The sequence below is a fragment of the Cnephaeus nilssonii genome (genome assembly GCF_951640355.1).
Source record: "Cnephaeus nilssonii genome assembly, chromosome: 13".
Classification (NCBI taxonomy): Eukaryota; Metazoa; Chordata; class Mammalia; order Chiroptera; family Vespertilionidae; genus Cnephaeus; species Cnephaeus nilssonii.
The window spans coordinates 63,584,179-63,607,253 of NC_137084.1; the positions used below are offsets into that span (position 1 = coordinate 63,584,179).

A 23,075-nucleotide genomic window follows, 5' to 3' on the forward strand; every position below is an offset into this window, starting at 1 on the left:
CTTAGGCCTCAGTCTTATGTATTGAGTAGGAATGATACCATTACAATTACTAGTTATTAATAACAGAAAAAGAACACAGGAAAGGCCAAATATTACAGCCATGTCATTTGGACATCTTCTCCAGGAAGCTAAAATTTTACACTGCCCAGGGGACTAGACAAAGGGAAGAGAGACGCATGCACAGTAAGTTGTGGTGACATCAGGAAGGTAGTTGTCTGTCAGTCACACCTGGGAATGTCATTAGAGGATTGCATGGGTGGGATTTGTCTGATGCTAGTGGAAGTAGGGTTCTTGGGACATCTTGAGAAACAGAATTTTCTAAGACTGGCATGGGAGAATGAGATGTAGTAGGAAAGTGTATTTGTGTGAAATTATATCCCTCTGTGTGTAAAGTCCCATTTCCCTTCATCTAGTCCTGGAAAATATGCAGCTGGGGAATCAGCAGAGCTAGAAGCAAAGCCAGTGTCCAGAGGTTCTGCTCCATGAAGGAGTTAAGTCCGGCACAGCATTAAGCTGATTTTAGTCCATCAGTCCATTGTATCTGGGGTCCACATGGCTGTGGGTCATGTGGGCAAATGCAGGGGAGTGTGCCCGCTGCAATAAGAGAGCCATGTGTGCAAGAGAGCCAAGAGAGAGAACTCCCTCTGTTCCTGAGTTCAAGACTTCCTGTGCTTGCAGTGGCCATGCCTACATGCCTACTATGGCCAATGACCTGTTTCCAGATGTGACTAACTGGTAAGCACCTTCCCATGTCACTCAGATCTTACTGGGCCTGTGCCCATTGTTCAGTCCCTTCCCCCCCCTCCATCTGCAGCGAACAGACGTGGAGACTGTTAGTTTTCTACAAAACTGTACAAATGGCATACCTATACTATCCGGCCTTCCCTTTACTCCCTTCCCAATAATAAACAACCCATTTATTACAATGGTAACAAGAACAGGTCCTTGGCCAGAATGGGTATGGCCACTGCAAGCACATGGGAATCTGGGATCTTTCATTCCCGAATCAACGTTCTCTCTCTTGGTTCTTTTAGGTGTGTTGGGCTTCACTCCCAGCTTGCAGCGCTCTCTGGACCCTGCTTCCTGGCATTTTCCCACGTGGCCCATGGCCGTGCAGACCCCACATGAAATGGACTAATGGACTGCAAGCAGCCTGAAGCTGGACTGGACTTGGCTCCAACATGGAAGAAAACTCTGGACCCTGGCTTTGCTTCTAGTTCCACTGAAAGCCCAGCTCCATTCTTTCCACGACTGGAATAAGATGAATAGGACTTTGGAAACCCAGGGGTATAATTCCGTAAATAAAAATCACTCATCCTCCCAAGTGAGTCCCAGAAAATTCTTTTTCTCAAGATATTGTAGGGACCCCCAGCCCTAGCTCCCAGTGGGGAAGAGGATCACCCCTATTTCTTCAATAACAGGAATAGTAAAAATACCCAATCACTAGGATGTTTAAGATAAACTTCAAAACACATAAAGTACACTACCTGACACAGTGAGGACCACAGCTAATCCTATATAATAAAGAGGGAATATGCACATTGACCGTCACTCTGCCACAAAGATGGTGGCACCCACAGCAGAGGCTGGGGAGGAGGGGTTTCCGTAACCCAAGATGGCTGCACCCAAGGCGGAGGGCAAGTTTCTGTAACGAGCCTTAATGAGCAATCAGCAGGGACCTGAGGCTGTGCCCCCACCCCTGTGGGGCTTGACAGGGGACCTCAGGCCACGCCCCCAACCTTGGTGACAGGCCGGGGGACCTCAGGCCATGCCCCCTGCCCAAGAGCCAGGCTGGGGGATCTCAGGCCGTGCCCCCTGCCCAGCGGGGCTTGACAGGGGACCTCAAGATGCACTCCCTGCCCCAGTGCTGGGCAAGAGGACCTCAGGCCACTCCCCCAGCCCAGTGGGGCTTGACAGGAACCTCAAGGCATGCCCCCCCCCACCTGTCGGGGCTTGACAGGGGATTGCAGGTCATGGCCCCCGCCCCGGCACTGGGCCAGGGAACCTGAGGCTGCGCCCCCTGCCCGATGGGGCTTCAAAAGGGTAGGACCACCCAGGTCTGGATCTAGCCCAATGGGGGGACGGCAGGCTGTGTCTGGGTCTCACGTGATTTTGAGGCACATGTGGGTGGGCGGGGATTTGACTCTGGATCCCGTGGTGAGCCCCAGACTCTGACAGGTGGAAGATTTTCATATACATTTTACTAATTTTCTTTCATCTCTGACACTTCTATTATAAAGGGCAAATAGCAATATTAAAATATTTCCTCTAATTAATCCCCTTTTAATGTGCACGGATTTCATGCACCGGGCCACTAGTATTATTTAGTACTAGTAGTGGGGTTAAGTAGCTGCGTTGCTACAAAATTACAGATTTTTAAAACGAGATTATCTCTTGACTGTGTGTATGTGTGTGTATGTGTGTATGTGGTTAACTGGTAAACTAACCCAAATCATTTACTATAAACCTATAAATTAAATTAAAACATATAAATTCTCTCTATATTAATCTGAAAAATATTTCAGTAATAAATATGCAGACAAGTCATATTTCCTGAAAGACTACAGGCAAAGAAATCACTCATTATAAAAAATAAAGCTCTACTTATTAATTAATGAGTACAAGTACACATTTTTGTACATCACTGGGGGAAGATAAATGTTCCCTTCAGCTAAAATCTTAATAGGCATCATTCCTAGGCTTTGGTTCCCAACTCCCTTTCTTAAACGAAGCCAGTATACTTTAATGCTTGCCTCTGATGTCCTAGGTGTAGCCTCTTCATTTACATTTTAGGTCATTCCACAGCTAGTGGTTCTCATTTATTTTTAAACTCTTTATTGAAATGAGAAATATCTTCTTCAGTCACTTCTTCATTTAGAATTCAATGGATTCATTCATTTATTGAAAGTATAGCAATAGTGAAAGGCTCTTGTAGAATTTGGTACACTTCATAGTAAGAAACCTATTTAATTTTTTTTTTAATTTTCATATTATATTAATCAAGACTTTCAGGTGCAGATGTAAAAAACTCCGCAGACACTAAGCAAATGTGTCTAGTATCAGTCTTCAGCTCCCTAAGGATGAACATGTCGCTAAGGACAGGCCAGCCATTATAATCCGTCTTTCTGACTATAGCAATTGCTTCTGATTACTCAGCGAGCAGAACGTGTACTTGGTCCTTTCCCAAAGTAGACCACCACCCAAGGTCACGCCAGCTACTGCATCAAAAAGTATTTCACTGGATTCCTTGCCTCTGAGCCAGTATATATGGTCCTATCCACACTTGTTCTAATATCTTAAGGATGATTTGCAATTTATTTATGCAACATAATATTTAACCATGAGAATGAAAAGTACTCTTAACAAGTACAATTTATTGGCTCATAATTTTCTAAGAAAGGACCTGCCTTCCGATAGAACTGTATTCAGGGGCTTATCTCCTTTAACAAGTAGCCTTTGTCCATATAGAAGCTCTGTATAGTTTGGCCTAACTTCAGTCATTGTGGATAATCTCTTCACAGGATAGATAAAATAGCTATAATAGAGCTCAAAGTGCAGAATATAAAATCCTTGTATTGTTCGTCACTCATATAGGATACACTTATTCCAATACATTCATGTTACCATAATATGACTATCCTATATAAAACTAGAAACTATCTTGCCATCTGTACAACAGAATCTAATCAAAGTTCTCACTAGTTACCTCATTCTAAGATTATAACATAGTGGGCCCAAGGTACACCTTTAATTCTGTGGTGACCCCTTTTCAACAATCTGCAATCTATGATTAAATAAAGAATTTAACCATGATCCATAGTCAATATGCCATGGTGAAGAAGAAGAATTTAGGGGAGAAAGAAATATAAGGCATTTAATAATTTTAACATACACCATATTTTTGAGGCCAGGTTCAATAAGAATTTTCTTCCTAGGTAGTGAAGGTCCTCCTATTAGATTCTCACTTTGGATAACTGAGAAATCTTATCTATGGTGCACCATGAACTAATCTGAGATAAGCAGGGAGGTGGGTTTCTCTTCAGGGAGGTATTCAGAGTTTTCTGTCTACGGCCTAAGTGTACTAATAAGGATGCTTTAAGGACTCAACGTTAATAATGACCCATTTACAAGCCTTCCTCTGGTAATATATCTCTGGAAAACAGAAAGCCTGTGTTTGGCTTTGTTTTTGCTTATTTCAGATGCTGTAACCAGTCAGAGATTGAGTGGAGTCACAGATCTTGAATTTGGAAACTGATGATGAGATTTCTGTCCCTTAGAAACAAGTCTTTAGGTGTGCACATGTCCAAAACCCTTAGCCTAATAGATCCGATCTTGCCACGGGCTACAATAGTAAGAAGTACCATTTCCCCTACTTTAATAATGTCTTCCAGTTGGAGAATTAAATTTAGCATTTGTTTTGCTCATCCTGTGTCTCCAGTTCATATTTCCGTTTCCCTTGTTCACACTAAATTTTGCCTGAAATGCAGACTCATGTTTCTGTGAGGATATGGTTATCTTAAACAATTAAATTCTGCAATTTCAGATCTTTGATTGTAGGCATAATGTGTTCCAATTATCAAAAGCAGTATCACACTGCTTCCTTCTCTTCTCTAGAAAGGCTTAGTCTCAAAGAAGCCTAAAACTTCTTTGAAACATTCAATTGCAGGTGAAAAAACAGGTAGGAAAGAGTTCAAGACTAATTTTTCAACAAAACATCTAAACCTTTCTATGCCATAGATGCATAGTCTAAATTCTGATATAATTTTTCACAAATAAATACTGTAAAATTGTCAAATCAAATTCATCCAGTTAATTCTGTAGTTTAGAAGTCATCACTTGTAACTTCGCACTTCTAATAACTCTGTTCATGTTGGACAGAACTGGAGGGCGAGTTAGAAAATATAAATAAACTGCATAAAGAGAAGATACTTTATTGATTCACATAGGTGTGACTGTTGCTAGTGAAAACGGGTTCTTCGGTGGAATTTCAAAGGGCACATGTGTGGGAGGAATTTAAGCACTGTGGTAAGATTTATGGCAGTGGAGGTAATAATACACCCTTGGGGATGTTGAGGTCCTACAGGCTCTAGTAGCAACTGCTCCAAGATCCTTGATAGCCCTCCATATATTTTCTTGGTTTGGGGGAATAAGCAAGATTTCTTTCAAATTATCTAACCTACTTCCTGGATTTTCCCAGGCTTGTGCTGGGCCCTCCCCCTAACCGATCCTTTTCCTAGATCTTTATGGGTTTTGTATCCTTATTCAATATGGTTCTTTCCTCAAATGTTCCCAGGTTAGGCTCTACCTCTTTATGTCACCATTTTGGCTCCTATTGTGCATGCTTCAAAGTTCTGCTTGTTATCTGGTTTTCACTACACATACACTCACCTCCCACTGCACCATCTTGGTTTCTATTGTGCATATACCTAGCAAAGGAACCCCCCCCCACCACCACCCACCCAGGTTTTATTCCTGTCTCCCGTAATACTTGCTCCTGGGCTGGTTGTCCCCCTGGGGAGATTGGAAAGGGATGCTTCCTGCCTGCTAGGAGATTGCAGGGGATTAAGTCTCTTCAGTAGAGGATGCTACAGTCCCCTGGGGAGCCTGTGAATGTTATAGCTTCCTCGTAAATCAGGCTTAATATCCAATTCAGCTCCCTAGTTTATTAGGCTTAATGTCTGATTCCATTTGCTCCCTTCCTTTATTAATAACTAGCTAGCTACCTCTAAGCTTTTTAGAGAAAAGCTTAGGCAAAGCTTTCCAAATTATGTTATAGCATCATCCATAGCTCTCTCACGATCTCTTTCTCTCACAAATACACACACATATAGATACACACACATGCATATACACAAGCAATATAACAAGAAAACTCGAATCAGGTGATTGCTAGCCGCAGAAGGACCCTATGGCATAGGAGAGGAATAGATATCTACAGGAGTGTGTTCTCGTGTGCTCACTAGAGTTACTCTGTGCAAGATACAGCCTTAGATGCTTGGTGTGAATCAGAACAGTGAGCAGGCGGTTAAGCCAATAGAAAGATATGTATATCACATTCTTTCTTTGAGGCATATAAAAGCTGATAATTTAGTTAGAAAGATATGGGATATTCACAAATAACTAGTACAAAATAAAATATAGCAAGGCTATCATGAAATGTTTGTGGGTGGCCTTCGAAAAGTAGTGTGTTGCAGATGTTTCTTCTTGTTCTTTCAGACTTGAGACTAACATTTCTGCAGCATTTTCTATATTTATTTTGTCTCTTGTGCATTTTTCTTTTGTGCAGGTATCACTGTCAGCTAACACTGCGATTCTTCTATTCTCTTAAATGACCACAGACACAAGGGGGGCAACATTTTATTAAATAATCAAAGCAATGAATTGGGGTAGCACTATTTAAAATGGAATAGTATCTCTTTAAGACCTTCATTGAGCACCTACAAGTGGTTAATCTGAAATTCCATTGTTTTTCTTCATTAGGAGAGTGAAAATATTTAAGTAAGCCCCTTCTAATGACACTCTGAGTCATGGTTGTGTCAGAGAAGCTGCGCTCCTATGATTGTTAGTATAATAAGATATTTTGTATAGTAATTAGACCTTACACAAATATGGAAGTTGTTGGAGATGGGAAGGTATGAATAGGATGTTGTAACATCAGAGCAAGGGTGACTGACTAGCCCACAGGATATCAACTCAGAATTTGTAAGGAAAATCTGATAAGCAAAGCATGTCAGATCACCCAAGTGAGACTTCTCATTCAGAGAAGTCTGCAATGGTTACCTCTATAAAGTTAAATTATCTGTGATCTCCACTCAAGCATCTGGAAATGGAGTTTATCAGCAGAGACAACAGTTGAGAAGATGAGCTGAATGAAGAGCAGAGGAGAGGAAATTAGCTGGGACCAGCTGTGTGAATCTGTGATTGTCCACCTACATATTTTATCATTATAACCTTTTGATAATAGTGTCTACTCCTCACTTCTACCTCCCATACACTACTTAAGTTCCTCTGTTGGATAACTCTATTCCTAAGCCTTAAAGAGAAAGGGATTGAAGGTACTTGTTCTCAAGTCCAATCATGTTGATTAGCAACATCCACTACTGTCTACCATTTCAATTTGTCATTCATACAATAATTAAGTTCCAAATGAAGGAATATAAAACGCTGTCTCCACTTAACAGGGCTTTACTGTACTTGTATAAAAATACATGTTACTTATATTCAAAGAGAATATATAATGACCCACATGGGACTTTAGCAATTATTGTGTACTATTTATTCCAACCCAAACTGATTTATTCTGTCTTTGCTATCTGGCAACTTAATAGAGAGAATATTAACATATGCTATATGAGGAATGGGTGGGAATGATATACACAAACATAAAAATAAACTGACATAAATATAAGGAAGACATGCAAAACCTGACTTCACTTCCATAATTCATCACACTGTGCATTAATTTTCTATTACTGAAAAATAAATTACCACATATTTAGGGGCTTAAAATAGGATCCACTTGCCTGGCTAGCATGGCTCAGTGGTTGAGCATCAATCCTTAAACCAGGAGGTCACTGTTTGATTCCTGGTCAAGGCACATGCCTGAGTTGCAGGCTTGATCCCCAATGTGGGGTGTGTAGAAGGCAGCTGATCCATGATTCTCTCTCATCATTGATGTTTCTATCTCTCTCTCTATCCCTCTTCCTTCCTTTCTGAAATCAATAAAAATCAATACAAATATATTTTAAAAAATAGAATCCATTTATTATTTAATAATCCTGTCATCATATACTGGGCATAACATAACTGGGTCCTTTGTTCAGGGTCTCACAAGCCTAAACTCAATATGTCATCCAAGCTGGACTTCTTTCTGGAGCTCTGGGTCCTGCTCCAAACCTAGGATGCTGGATGTTGGCAGTATTTAGTTACCTCTGATTGTAAGACTGAGGTCTCCACATTCTTGGCTGTTGGACTGGAGAATACTCTGTTCTTAGATGCCACCCACATGCCTTACCAACTTAGCCTCTGTACAACACTAACACCTGACTTCTTCAAGGCCAGGGGAAGTATTCTTCCCAAAGAAGAGTTTAGCCAACCTTTCAAGAGTTTTCTCTTATTGAATGAGAAACATTCAGAATAATATTCCTTTAAATTAACTGAAACACAGTTAATGTAATGAAATCATGGGACTAAAACCCATCATATTCACAGTTTTTCCCATACTTAGAATTTTGCCTGCCATATATGGCCATAGACTAAATTTATAACTTGTATCTTCTCCTGCCCTGGGACTGGGAGTTATACCACTGGTGCTTCTGGTTCTCAGGTATTTGATTTTGGTCTGAAATTTATTTTTTAATCATTATCTTGAAATATAATTGGAATGTAAAAAGCTGTGCATATTTAATGTATACAATTTGATGTGTTTGGAGATGGGTATACACTCATAAAACCAACACTATAATCAAGGCCATAAACTTATTTATCACCTCCAAAAAGATGGCTTTCCTGGGTCTCTGGCTTACAGATGACAGATCATCGGACTTCTCAACTTTATAATCTCCTAGTCAGTTCCAGAACTGTCAACTCTCAAAACTGTCAACTCTCAAAACTATATTCCACTTTTCTGTTTCTCAGGAGAATCCTTACTGAAAGTCCTGGGAAATTTTTAGTTTTGCATACAGTGGGTGGTTTGTGTCCATTTAGCATTTGCATAGATATGAATATACCAAACAGATCTCCAAAGGATGTCCTAAGGTCTGGACACATAACTTTCTCTCCATTATGCAGAAACAACTCATTCAACCTTGATTTCCAAGAATAATCAATCCAGAAAGCAAAGTAGTCCCTTCATTTTCTCCTTAGTTTAATGACATAAAAAACATTTTTGGGGGTGGAGAGTGAAACAAAGAGAAGACTGCAATAGCTCATGATTGCCAAGCAAACTTCTTGAGTTATATGACTCAGCAAAACTAACGATGAGACAGCAAGGCTGTATGGAACTTTTGTCAGGTTGCTGTAAGTGAATAATGGTACAGACCTTTAGAATTTTTAAGCAAAGTGATTCTACCCTGGGCGGATAACTATTCTCTTTCTGAAAATGTGTTTTTGACTCTAGCCAGCACTAAATGCTTGGCCATTGATCGTCAAGATTGTATGTAACCTGAGCTACACATCATGAATTTGGTATAATCTGGCACACCCGGCCATAAAGTCGGGGAGACAAAGTATTACTCTGTCATTGAGTAAAATGATATACACAAGATCTGGCTTGCACAGTTCCAGAAGGTACACATAATTTGCATTAGCAAGGGACTCCAATTTATATGTCTGCTTCTCCTGCAATATTGATGTATCTCAGTCTACATCTATGGTCTCCTGAGGTGTTCATTATTCCTATTTGAAAAATAAAAAATTGGGTTAATTAACTAAGGGTTCTGCACAATATGCTTGCGTTACCAAAAGCAAATAGCAGTAGCATTACAATCCCACTCAGGGTTTGTATTACAGACAGTGTTGAAAAGGAATCCTTCCAGTAGACAGAATTTAAAACAGTACATGTGGTTGGGGACTTAGAAAGAACACAACTGAACATCCGTGCTGGTGGTTCTTGGAGTGCAGTGTGAATAACCTTTTTAGAATGATTATAGGTAAAGGAGAGATGGTGAGGGTGGAGTTTAAGGGAAGACTGGCATCTCTAGTAAAGTTACTACCTCATGTCTGGTCATTATAGTTTCTTCAGACAAATGAAAATCCACCTACTCAAGCAGAAAAGCAGCTCTGCTTCTAATGGCAAAGAGTCTCAGGAGAAAATCAGAGTTAAAATTTTCTTTCTATAAATTTGCCCATGTATCTCCAATTTTTAAAGTTCCATTCTTGCCCAATGATTGCCCTAACTTTAACATAAGAGAAATGCAGTTCTGGGAATCCAAGTCTCCTTGTAATTCTGCTAGTAAAGTGCATTAACATACAGCTCCAGAACTGTCAATTCTCAAAACTGTCACCTCTAGCCACATCTGAACCTCTGAGCCATAGTGAAGTCAAAGGAAGAAAGCTAAGTAGCTCCCTGACACAATTGTATCAACATCAGGCAAAGAACAAGTCACCAGAATAATAACCTTCCAATGTTTTCCATGCAAACCCACATGGTATGATTCCAGGCTTGAACATATGATCAAAACACTATTCAGGTTCTCTTACAAAACACACACATAAACATACACACATACACACACACACACATATATATATATATATATTATACATATATGTATTATATACATAATAAAACAGAGCAGATTGATATTCTAATCTTCAAAATAAAAGCACTGAAAAATTAATTGTACTATGTAGTTCTCAATCCTGTTTGAAGATTAACAATAGGAAACTTGTCAAAATTCCTTCACAGATTTTTTTCAAACTAGTCACATTTCATAAGGCTTTCACCTCTCTCATTCAATTCCTTCCCCCACACTATCCACAAACATATATAAATACCAGAAACATAATAAACCAATTCATGGCTGCAAAAAGTTACTGTTCTTTTTGGAAATTGTGTACACTAAAGTTAAGAACATGTGAATCTAAATACTAAAGGATACTTTATTACTTTTTTAAATATCCAAGATCTTATCTTCCTCAGAAAATAAATAATCTGTTTTCTAGACCTGAATAAATTGACCCTTAGGAAAGAAAATTCAAGATATATAATTGATTTCAGATTAAAAAGGTTTACAAAGAATAAACATGTAGGATTCTCAAAGATTTTAAATTCATATATATTGTTATTAAAATTAAAACACTTGACCATTTTATTGTCTATATATTACTAATTTTTAAAATACTACAAATGTATAATTCTCAATTGCCAAATTTTCTTATATGATTTATCAAATTTCCATCTAGTTTCATAATGTTTTAACATTTTAAACAATTCCATCTTAAGGATATAGGATATGTGGGAGGGAAGTTACAGTGCTTTTATTAAAAATATGTCTTTATTGATTTTTAGAGAGAGAGAAAAGGAGAGGAAGAGAGAAACATTGATTGGCTGTTTCCTGCACACCCCCCTATTGGGGATCAAGACTGAAATCCAAGCATGTGCCCTGTCTAGAAATCGAACCTGCAACTTGTTGGTGCATGGGATGACACTCGGCCAACTGAGCCACACTGACTGGGCTATAGTGATTTTTAATTTGGAAAATGTCTATATACATTATATTAAAACTAGAGGCCCGATGCACGAAATTCGTGCAAGAGTAGGCCTTCCTTCCCCTTGCTGCTGGCACCGGCTTCCCTCTGGCTCCTGGGACCTGGGCTTCTCTCCAGCCGCCGGCAGGCACCCAGGACTGAGGCTTCCCTCCACAGCCCCAGCTTTGTCCGGAAGGTTATCCAGAAAGACATCTGGTCTAATTAGCATATTATTATAGATTGATTAAAGCCTAAGACTTTTATAAAAAACAAAATGAAGCATGAAATTTGAAAAAATTCTTTACAATTCTACTAAAAAGTAAATCTTTTCAGAGTACTGTGGGAATGAATATATAGCAGTTTCTATATTGATTCTAATATTATTTATCTACAGATTATTATTAGAAAGGCACAAAATAGTACTAATTGACAGATGTTCCTGCAATGTAAAAACATCTGCTTACTAAAATACCAAATTTCTAAAAAATAAATGGTAATAGGAATGATGGTTTGGATTGACTCAATATGACATTATCATAATAGGATGTCTTTTTTATTTTAGTTTTTTTTTAAGTTGAATATTAGGCAAGGTTTTAAATCATAAATACCAGTGAGACTAGATATATACTACCATTTTTTTCCTACCTGAAAGTGGAATTTTTCTCCTTGTATACCCAACACTTGTAAATGATTTTCTTGGTAAGATTATAGCTATGAGAACATTTTATTGTGATTGAAATGACAGAATAAATAATACTATTCCTTTAATTTTCTTCAGGCAAATTTTTGAGATGTATAATGTCAAAATAAATATTCGTACAAAAATTCAGGGCTTTTACAATAATGAATCCTGTATCATCTTTATTTCTTTTTTCTGCAGCTAAGTTTTTGAAATTGTTCTTGAAAATGACTTACAGTTTTTATTTAGTGCTTCTCTATTTCATACAGGCTTTCTTAAATTCATCTATGCCACTGAATAAAAACAAGAAAGTAAAAGAACCACACAACTATATAGATTCTGGTTCGAACCTGATTTCAAATTGAATGCTTCACACAGAAAAATGTCAGATGGGTCTGCAAAAGCCATGTGAATGCCATTAATCAGGAAACTCTCTTTATTCACTGATTTCCATAGCCTTTCTCACTATCAGACTCAAATGTTATTGCACACTGCATCATGAGAGAATTTTTTCTATTCTCTCCCTTCTTCCATTTTTATAGAAAGACTAGAGGCCCGGTATATGGATTCCTGCACTGGTGGGGTCCCTTGGCTGGCCTGAGGGAATCAGGCTGAAACTGGCTCTCTGACATGCCCCCCGAGGGGTCCCAGATTGCGAGAGGGCACAGGTGAGGCCAAGGGACCCCACCGGTGCACGATCGGGGCCAGGAAGAGACCATGGGAGGGCTCCAGGGCATGTCTGGCCCATCTCTCCCATTCCCGACTGGGGCCGATCAGGCTGATCAGGGCTGTCTCACCCAGTCCCAATCAGGGCCCATCAGGGCCAGCTGGCTGGGGAGGGACCGTAAGAGGGCTCCAGGGCATGTCCCCACAGCAGCAAGCTAACCTACTGGTCAGAGCATCTTCTCCTTGGTGGTCAGTGTGTGTCATAGTGACTAGTCAAATGGTTGAATGAACAGTTGGACACTTATCATATTAGGCTTTTATTATATAGGATATTTTTAAACTTACAGATTTTTTCCTCTGAATTCCACCCCCATTAGCTGCTGCACACAGCTTGCCTGAATGAAAACATTTTTCTCTGTAAAGAGATTTTATTTTCAGTCCTGATGTAATGATTCATCTAAGTCAATTTCTTTTTTGATGTATGAATGATACTTAGTTCTGTGAATAATTAGAGTACATTCTTCTGAAGAAAGATAACAAGGTGATAATTAAATTAATTAGCTATGTGTATTTAAGTTCACAATTTCTTAAAATCTATGTTGACATGACAATGATATGTTTGAATGTTAAAAAGAAAATTCAATACCTACCTTGATCAAGACATTGTGGTAAGGAGAGCTAATATAATTTATTTATATAATAAAATATTTGCAACTCACTAGGTGTTTTTATAAACAGGAACACAATTTATAATCACAGACTTTGCAGAATTGACCATACACATACATATAAGAAAACTGGCTCTGAAAGCTTAAGAAATATATTCACGATCCTACAGATACCAATTTTTACTTAAAAAAATAAAAACCATAGTTCATGTTTTTGTTACATTGGAAATAATTATATTGATCACAAAGGACACAATTAGGTTATATAAAAACAAATTACCTTATTTCACTAATTGAGAAAAATCATATTTCACATGTTTTATTTCATTCAACACAAAAACAACCAATACGATTTTACCAGCTGTGTTTCCTACAAAGCCCAATAAAAGGAACAAGTGGATGCTTCTCAAATAGCAGCCATGTTTAAACCTTGTCCTCCTAATAATCCTACATAATAAAAGGGTACTATGCAAATAAGCATCACTCCGCTACGCCCACGATTGGGCCGGCAGGAGGCTGGTGGGGCGGGACTCAGGGTGGCCTATCCAGCTGTTGTTGAGAAGATCAAGATGGCAGCATCCAGTCCGCTCCACTCCACTGCTGGAGTGTCCAGCCTGTCGGCAGGAGCAGCGAAGCTGGATCCACCTCCGGAGGGGTTTTTGATCCACCCCCAGACACGGCAGTCAGAGCCGGGACAGCCAGGCATGGAGGCTTCCCTGGCAGAGGGGAAGCCCCAGGCCCTGCAAACAGAGCCAGGACGGGAAAGCAGGGCATGGCGGCTTCCACGGCAGTGTGGAAGCCCCAGGCCCTGCAAACAGAGCCGCGACGGGACTGCAGGGAATGGCGGCTTCCACAGCAGCGGGGAAGCCCCAGACCCTGCAAACAGTGCCCAGACAGCAGGGCATGGGGGCTTCCTTAGTGTGTCGGTGTCCTCAAAGCCCCCAGGCCTGGCAGACAGAGCACACTGCAGGGCATTGGGGCTTCCTTCACATGGCACATGGGGAGGCCGGCAGAAAGCGGAGAGCAGGGCATGGGGGCTTCATCTCCATGGCTGCATGGAAACCTCCAGGCCCGCAGAGAGCAGAGAACCACGGGGAGTGGGTCTAAGCCATCAGTAGGACATCCGCTGAGAGCTCTTGGATTGTAGAGGGTGCAGGTTGGGTTGAGGGCCCCCCGTGCATGAATTTCGTGCACCGGGCCTCTAGTACCAGATATTAACCATGCCAAAGAAGCAGCAAACTTCACTTTACCAGGTCCGTCAGAGACAGTTAGAGAGACTTTATCATTGTTGCAATCTAAAATGATATAATAATATTTGTTGGAAAAGGAATCAATTACTTGCTAAGACTTTTGGCCTAGAATCCTATATAGCTATAGATACTGTTCGTCAGGCCCTGTAATTATCCAGCATTTAATCTGTTTAGTCCTGAAACTGATTAAACTTGTGTGTTTCTTACACCTTGTTGACAGTTTTCCAAGTGGGTTAGGTCCGGGCTTTCTAATGGAAAAAGAATAATGACTCTCCTATTACTGCAGAAGCTACATAGGAGACTATGTGTCAAATGAGAAAGATCCACAAACATTTGAGACTACAGATCATATTTCCAAGAAGTAATTTTCAATATCTTTTTATTGATTTCAGAGAGGAAGAGAGAGGGAAATATAGAAACATCAATGATAAGAGAGAATCATTGATTGGCTGCCTCCTGCATGTCCCCCACAGCCTAGGCATGTGCCCTGACAGGGAATTGAACTGTGACCTCCTGGTTCATGGGTCGATGCTCAACCAGTGAACCAAGCCAGTTTGGCCCAAGAAGCAATTTTTAACTCTTTTCTTGCACATGAAGGATTTCTTTCTAGAGCTATCATCAGAGTGTTTTCATCTTCCGCTATAATTTATCTCTATTCAGGAGTAAAAGCAACTTTGGGTTAGAAAATATTATTATTTATTTATTTATTTATTTATTTATTTATTTATTTATTTATATTCTCTTTGCTTATTTCAGTATCTGGCAAAAAGTAATGGTCAAATCAAAGTAAGTAACTTTATTAAATATCTGAGCAGGTAATATGTGAAAAATCATTTGATGAACATTGAAAAACAAAGATGAATAGAATACCACTTACAAAATAATCTGTAATTTAGTGTAAGACATAGCTTTAATATGTTTTTTGTGTGTAACAAGTATAATAAAAGTCACAACATAAGAGCTGTTAGAGTTAAAAATGTATACAGTTGAAATAATTCCTTCTAAAGAAGTGGTATTGCTATTGCTCTAACCGGTTTGGCTCAGTGGATGGAGCATCAGCCTGTGGACTCAAGGGTCCCAGTTTCAATTCCGGTCAAGGGCATGTACCTTGGTTGCGGGCACATATCCAGTAGGGAGTGTGCAGGAGGCAGCTGATCGATGTTTCTCTCTCATCGATGTTTCTAACTCTCTATCCCTCTGCCTTCCTTTCTTAAAAAATCAATAAAATGTATATCCTAACTAATAATAGACAAATATGAAAATTGACCACACCTTCACTATGCCCAAGCCACGCCCACCAACCAATCAGGACGAGTATGCAAATTACCCCAATTAAGATGGCGGCTAATTTGCATATCAAGACAGCATAGAAAGAAGCCAAGAGCTGCAGAAGGGAGCAAAGCTGCAGAGAAGCAAGAAAGCCGGGGGGAGGAGAAGGAAGGAGTGGAGGCAGGGCCAGGGGAGAAGGGAGAAAAGCAGGCGAGCTGGTGGAGAAGGCGGGGCAGGGGAGAAGGGAGGAGCGGAGGCGGGCTGGTGGAGAAGGGAGAAAAGCAGGCGGGCTGCTGGAGAAGGTGGGGTGGGGGAGAAAGGAGGAGAGCAGGCGGGGCGGGGTAGAGTGCAGCAGGAAACCCTATTGCAGGATTTTTCCTGCAACAGGAACGCTAGTATATATATATATATATATATTTTAAAAAGTGGTATTTGTGATGAACTTGAAGGAATGGTAGTATTTCCACATGCAGGGATAAAAAAGTAATTTTTTTTTATCTAAAGTGAAATGGGTAAGAAGACTAAGAATATGGTTTAGTTTATTTGGTGTTGTTAATAAATAATTTGGCTGGCTTTTGCTCCTGGTTCCTGGGAGGGGACCACTAAATAGTTGGTTTCCCAGGTGGTTGGGATGTCTTTGTTATTCATGGTGATACCTGGGACAACATCTGAGTTTTGCTGATAGGATTACCCAGGATGAAAGCTGGATATGCACCCTGTGAAATTAGCCTGACTTCTGGGGAGGAAAGGAGAACTGGAAATTGAGCCACATAGTCCATGGTTCAATCAATCTGAACTATGTAATAAAATCCCAATAAAAACTGTTTTTTTGTTTGTTTTCACTTTTTTTGTTTGTTTGTTTTGTTAATCCTCACCTGAGGATATTTTTCCAATTTAAAATATATTTTTATTGATTTCAGAGAGGAAGGGAGAGGAAGAGAGAGATAGAAACATCAATGATGAGAGAGAATCATTGATTGGCTGCCTCCTGGGGATCGAGCCCACAACCCTGGGCATGTGCCCTTGACTGGAATCGAACCCAGGACCCTTTGGTCCACAGGCCGATGCTCTATCCACTGAGCCAAACCAGCTAGGGCCCAATTGATTTTTAAGAGAGTGGAAGGGAAGGAGGAAAGGAGGGAAAGAGAGAGACAGAGAGAGAAACAGAGATTCATCTATTGATTGCCTCCCTCACACATTCTTACCAAGCTGGGGATGAACCTGCAACCCAGATATGTGCCCTTGACCAGGAATTGAACCCACAGCCCTTCGGTCCATGGCACGATGCTCTAACCACTGAGAACACTGGAAGGGGAATTTTTTCACTTTTTTATCAGAGTATAATTGTCATACAATGTTAGTTTCATGTGTACAACACAGTGGTTTAATCTTCATTTATATTGTGAAAGGATCATCACAATAAGTCCTGTTATTGTCTGTCACCATACAAAGTTAATATAATATTATTGACTATATTCCTCATGCTGTACATTTTATCCCTATGACTTATTATTATTATTATTTTTAATGACTGAAAGTTTGTGCCTCTTGATCCCCATTAAAACTCTGGACACAAAACCTCAAAGCTCAGGTAATCCTCCCTGGTTAATAACATCCTGAATATTGTAACAAATCAATGTGCTGTGAGCATGATGCAACCTCACTCCACAGGAAGAGCACACAGAAGATTTGCTTTTGGGTCCCACCCAGACCTTACCTTATGCATTTCCTCTTTTGTCTGGTCCTTATTTGAATCCTTTTGGCTATAATAAGACTCTATTCCTAAGTATCGAATTCTCCTGAGATCTGTGAATCATTTTAGTGAACTGTCAAACCTGAGGGAATAGTGGTGCTAATGGTGAATGGCAGCAGATGTTAGACCTAGGTCCTTGACTTTGGCTAAGAAAGAACTCAGAGCCAAGGACTCAAACACAAGCAAAAGTTTATTTAGACAATCACAGAGGTAGAAGAAGTGAGCCAGCTGGGCTGCATGGGCTCAGGAAACCAGTTACAGAGGCAAAAAAAAAAAGGGGGGGAGGGCAGGGGGCTTGGAGCTTAGGAGAAAGAAAGCAAAAGTATGTGCCTTGAATGTAGAAAGGTGGAGGGAAGGCACAGAGTGTGTGTGCGTGTGTGTGTGCATGTGTGGTGAGTGGGGGGGGGGGGGCAGAGAGAGATATAGAGAAAGAGAGAAAAAAAAGAGAGAGACTACTGAATCCTTTGTCTTGAGGGCTTTTATAAACGTTCCAAAGGTGAGGACCGTAGATGAGGTCCCAGGAGAGGATCACAATAGAATATTCAATGGCTTTCCAGGTGTGTTCTTCTAGGTTTGTGGTCTGCACTGATTGGTCAGCACCAGGGTGCGGGGGCGGGGGGGCGGGGGGGTTAGTTAGTTATGCAGGTGGTCCTGATGCCAGCCATGGCATTGCCCCTGCCTGGCCTTGCTGCTTTTCTGGACTTGGAACTGAAATACAACTGAGGCCTAAATGTTATCTACAATTTGATCAAACTCTGTCTCTGTGGTCAATAGACCAGAGGCTTTGTTCCTAAGATTATTTGATGTAGGTCAGAACCTCATTGTCCTAGGGCCTTATAGCTTAAGGGAGCTATTGTGCAAAGGCTTGCATGGGAGTAATATGAGGCTATTATCCAGCCCCCTTGTTCCTCCTCTAAGGGGGTCTACCACATGAATGGCAACATACCAGGGGAGGGAAGATCAGGGAACAGTCCCAATCACATGACCAGTGATATGAAAGGTGAGGGGGTCTAAACCACTTGACCAGTGATTTGCTAGGGGAGGGAAGGTCGCCCAGTTTTGCCCATTGCAAGATATCTGGGGCTTTCCAAGTTGGTGAACTTCCACACCTGGCCTATTGTTCCTACTCTGCTAATGCTAACGGTCTACTAAAATAGTAACCTCTGAATTTGTAGCTAGTTGTCCGCTATTTGGGTGGCCTGGGTACATCCCAGCTTGTGGCAGGTGTTTGAAATGAGAGTAGTCCTGCAGAGACCTGTGCACACTTAACTTGTGAAATTTTAGTCTGACTCTGGACAGTTAGTGCCAGAATTGTACTGAAACTGGAGGAAAGGTATATAGATATGGTTTTATAGAATAAAACACAGGATGGAGGGAGACAGGGGATGCTACAGGTGAGGCCACTTAGGGAATTTTTACTACCATTATATCAGAATAAAATTAGTATAAATTTGGTAGTGGAATAAAAAGAATAAATAATTTCTTATTGATATTTGAATAGATATTTAATAAGAATGAAGAATCAAAGGAGACCAAGTAGTTTAGAATTTGAAACAAAATTTAAATGTATAGGAGGAGTTAAAGGAATAGAAAATTATAGAGCCAGAGAAGTTGATTGATGGTTTGATTTAGGGCTTATTAGGTTGATCTATAATGAGCCCTAATAAAATATTTTATACTACTAACATCATAGCTGGTCTTCATAACACAGAGGAGATATGTTTTGAGATACTCTTATGGAGACAAATCTCTTAACACCTTTGGAAAACATTTTTATCAATATTTACTTGGAAGTAAATAATAGATTACTGAGATATTGCATATAATGTTTCTTACTAGTATTTACCTTTCATATTCTATTCTCCTCTTCTCAACTAGATAATAAACTCTTGTGGGGTTATGCAATCATTTCAGTCATGGTAAATACTGATGAAAATAAACATGCAGTAATCTTGCCACTGGAATTTTTTTCTCAGTCATGGATTTTTAATGTCAGTTCGTTGTATAATTAGGGAAGAAAGGGAACAATAGTTGAAAACTAGACTAGAGATACTTATGTGCAGGTCAACTTAATCAGACACTTTAATCTAATGAATAGTGATTCCAATGTACATACTGGTATCAGCAATGTTATGCAATTACATCCTGGACAATCTCCTTGGATATGTACCTAAATTAATATTTTCTTAGAAAATGTTCCAGTACTAATCATGAGATGAAATCCTGAACTAAATGAAGAACTATGCAAATGTGTTTGTCATCTAAAATTGTCAAACGATAATATTTATAATATATTCAGAATGTCTCTTCTCTTTTCACTAGCCAAGAAGTAGGAAACTGGTATCTATATATTTTGTTGCAAAATCAAATTACTCTATATTAAGAAAGTGAGATAAAAAATATTTTCCTACAGGTGAGCAATAGTGTATTTTACACTAGGAAACACAAAATCAGTTTAGAAATTTGGTAAAAGAAACAAAATCTTTTTATATATTTTAAGGAGATTTAAAGTAGTCCTAACAATTGATAATTGGCAAAATTAATACTTTAAAAGTTAATTTTAAGGACATTATCTCATAACTGTTTTTTAAAAATATATTTTATTGATTTTTTACAGAGAGGAAGGGAAAGGGATAGAGAGTTAGAAACATCGATGAGAGAGAAACATCGATCAGCTGCCTCCTGCACACCCGCTACTGGGGATGTGCCTGCAACCAAGGTACATGCCCCTGACCGGAATCAAACCTGGGACCTTTCAGTCCATAGGCCGACGCTCTATCCACTGAGCCAAACCAGTTAGGGCTATCTCATAACTTTTATGTTTATACTAGAGGCCCGATGCACGAAGATTTGTGCAAGAATGGGCCTTCCTTCCCCTGGCTACCGGCACCGCCTTCGCTCTGGCCAGAGCCACCTTTCCGCTCCAGCATGGAGCCGCCTTTCCACCTTCCCACGCTGCCCAGAGGCCCGAGCGGCTGGGGTGGTGCGGAATGCCTGAGACGCAAAGTACGGTCAATTAGCATGTTTCTCTTTTATTAGTGTAGATGGCACTTTGTAAACAATATAATGTTTTTTTATATAAAAAAATACAGCCCATGATTCACTTATGTAAAAAGTAAAGATTAAAATCACAAAATGTTTACAGTATGAGTGGCAGATTGATGATTAATTTATTATTTTAAATAATTCTGAATTCCATAGGACCCTGCTATTGTACTGAAAAGGATTCTTCTTATCTGTTGAACATGAGCCACTGAAAAGACTTTCCACAAATCACACTTCAGAGTTAAGTTTTAGTAGCTTTTATTCTTATACTAGAGGCCCAGTGCACGAATTCTTGCACTGGTGGGGTCTGGCCAGCCCGCCTCGATTGGGGCAGATCGGGGATGGGGCTGGCTGGGGGGAGGGGCTGTGGGAGGTTGGCCGGCCGCCCCTGCCTCTGATTGGGCAGGTTGGCCTGCCACAGTGCACATCATACTGACTGGTTGTTCCGGTTGTACTGGTTGTTCTGGTTTTTCAGGTCACTTGGCTGTTATATATATAGATATCCATTTAATTGTCAGTTAATGCCAAAGGAAACACAAAACTCACTTGAAGCAATGTAGTGTATCAGCCAGGATATAAACATTCTGGTTGTTTCTGCCATTTGATGTATCACCACCAAACCTCTCCCCCTACTACTACTGGTTATTTCTGCCATTTGATGTATCACCACCAAACCTCTCCCCCTACTACTACTCACCTCCTACTACTACAAACCTCTCCCCCTACTACTACTCACCTCCTACCTCTCCCCCTACTACTACTAACCCTACTTGCAAAAAAAAAAAAAAAGAAAGAAAAGAAAAGAAAAATAAAATAAAAGATGGGGGAAAATATGGCTTCTGGCTGTTAGCACAGTCTGTGCCTTGACCTTAATAAGCATATAGTACAGTAGAGTAAGACAGAAAATGAACATGGCATGAATGTGATCATTTGAGATTCATTATATAGTATGAAGGAAATAAAAGTAGTGTGATAAAGAATACCTAGGAGTGGTTAGTCTTCAGCAAGACTAGTTTTGAATATAGTGGCATGGATTAAATGACTTTGGTAGGTACTATAATTCATCCTTTTGTCACTGGTATATGGAATGCCCAACTCAAAAAGATTCTTATAAGCCATTAAAGAGGGCAGATCAAGAAAAAGAGAAAAATAATAGACTAGTCTCAATAAAAATGTTTGTCAGTGTATTATCTGTTAAAACCAGATATTAGTCATAAACCAGTGCCTTCATTTGAGGCACATCTCAGTCTTAACCACAATGATTTTCTCCAATTGGTTAATGGATAAACTATCTGTAATACATCCATACAATCAAATATTTCTCAATAATCAAAATGAATAAGCTCTTATCCTGGACAGTGTTACTAAGTGGTTAGAGCCTCAGCCCACACAAGGAAGGGTCTGGGTTTAATTCCTGTCAAGAACATATAACTGGGTTGTAGGTTCTACCTCCACCTCCAGTTGGGGCTTGTGTGTGAGGCAACCAACTGATGTATCTATCTCATATCACCTCTCTCTCTCTCTCTCTCTCTCTCTCTCTCTCTCTCTCTCTCTCTCTCTCTTTCTCTCTCCCTCTCTCTCTCTCTCTCTCTGTGTGTGTGTGTGTGTGTGTGTGTGTGTGTGTGTGTCTCTTCCCCTGCCTTCCTCCCTTCCACTCTCTAAAATTCAATGGAAAAAATATCCTTGCACCCAAGCCAGTTTGGCTCAGTGGATAGAGCATCAGACAGGACCAAAGTGTTCTGGGTTGGATTCCAGCTAAGAGCACGTACCTAGGTTGCAGGCTCCTCCCTGCCCGGACCCTGGTATAGGTGCATGCAGGAGGCAACCAGTCAATGTGTTTCTCTCATATTCATATTTCCCTTGGTCTCTCCCTTATTCTTCTACATGTAAAAGTAATTGAAAAAATATCCTCAGGCAAAGATTAAAAAAATAAAAGAAAAAATATCCTTAGATGAGGATTAACAACAACAAAAAGAATAAGTTCTTGATTTATGCAACAACACAGATGAATCTTAAATGTATTTTGCTAAGGTCTTCAGAAACAAAATAAAAATCATAACATTGAATTATAAACCAAATAATTTTATAGATATCCATGACTCATAGTGTTATAAATAAAAAGTTAAATTAAAAAAGGAGACAAACAGGACAAATCTTCTTTACAGAATGATTCCAATTAATAAATGTACAATCATAAAGGGAAATAGAAAATTACAACTAGTACACTGGAATACTCACAGGCAAGATCCACTGAGAAATGTTAATATTAGGGCTGTATTTTAAGTAGAAAGAAGATGGTTTATAGCTTCTGAATATTTTTCCCCAAATACTTGTCAATTACTGTGGTTGTTTTAAAATATTACCATATATTTTTACTGGAGGCCTGGTGAACAAAATTTGTGCACTGGGGGGGGAGGGGTTTTCCCTCAGCTCAGCCTGTGCCCTCTTGCAGTCCAGGAGCCCTGGCGGATGTCCAACTGATGGTTTAGGCCCGCTCAGTCAGTTGGACATCCTTAGCGCTGCTGCAGAGGCGGGAGAAACTCCCGTCATGGCAG

The 23,075-nt window shown here is 39.9% G+C and overlaps 1 pseudogene across 1 annotated transcript in view; it reads left to right on the forward strand.

Annotated features, from left to right (window-relative positions):
- The first annotated feature begins 565 nt into the window (after positions 1-565).
- The window catches only part of LOC307110177 (small ribosomal subunit protein uS2-like), a 51,868-nt pseudogene continuing 29,358 nt past the window's right edge, over positions 566-23,075 (forward strand). Inside the window, exon 1 of the transcript in view lies at positions 566-735. The product of the transcript in view is annotated as a small ribosomal subunit protein uS2-like (transcript). The remainder of the gene's footprint in view (positions 736-23,075) is intronic.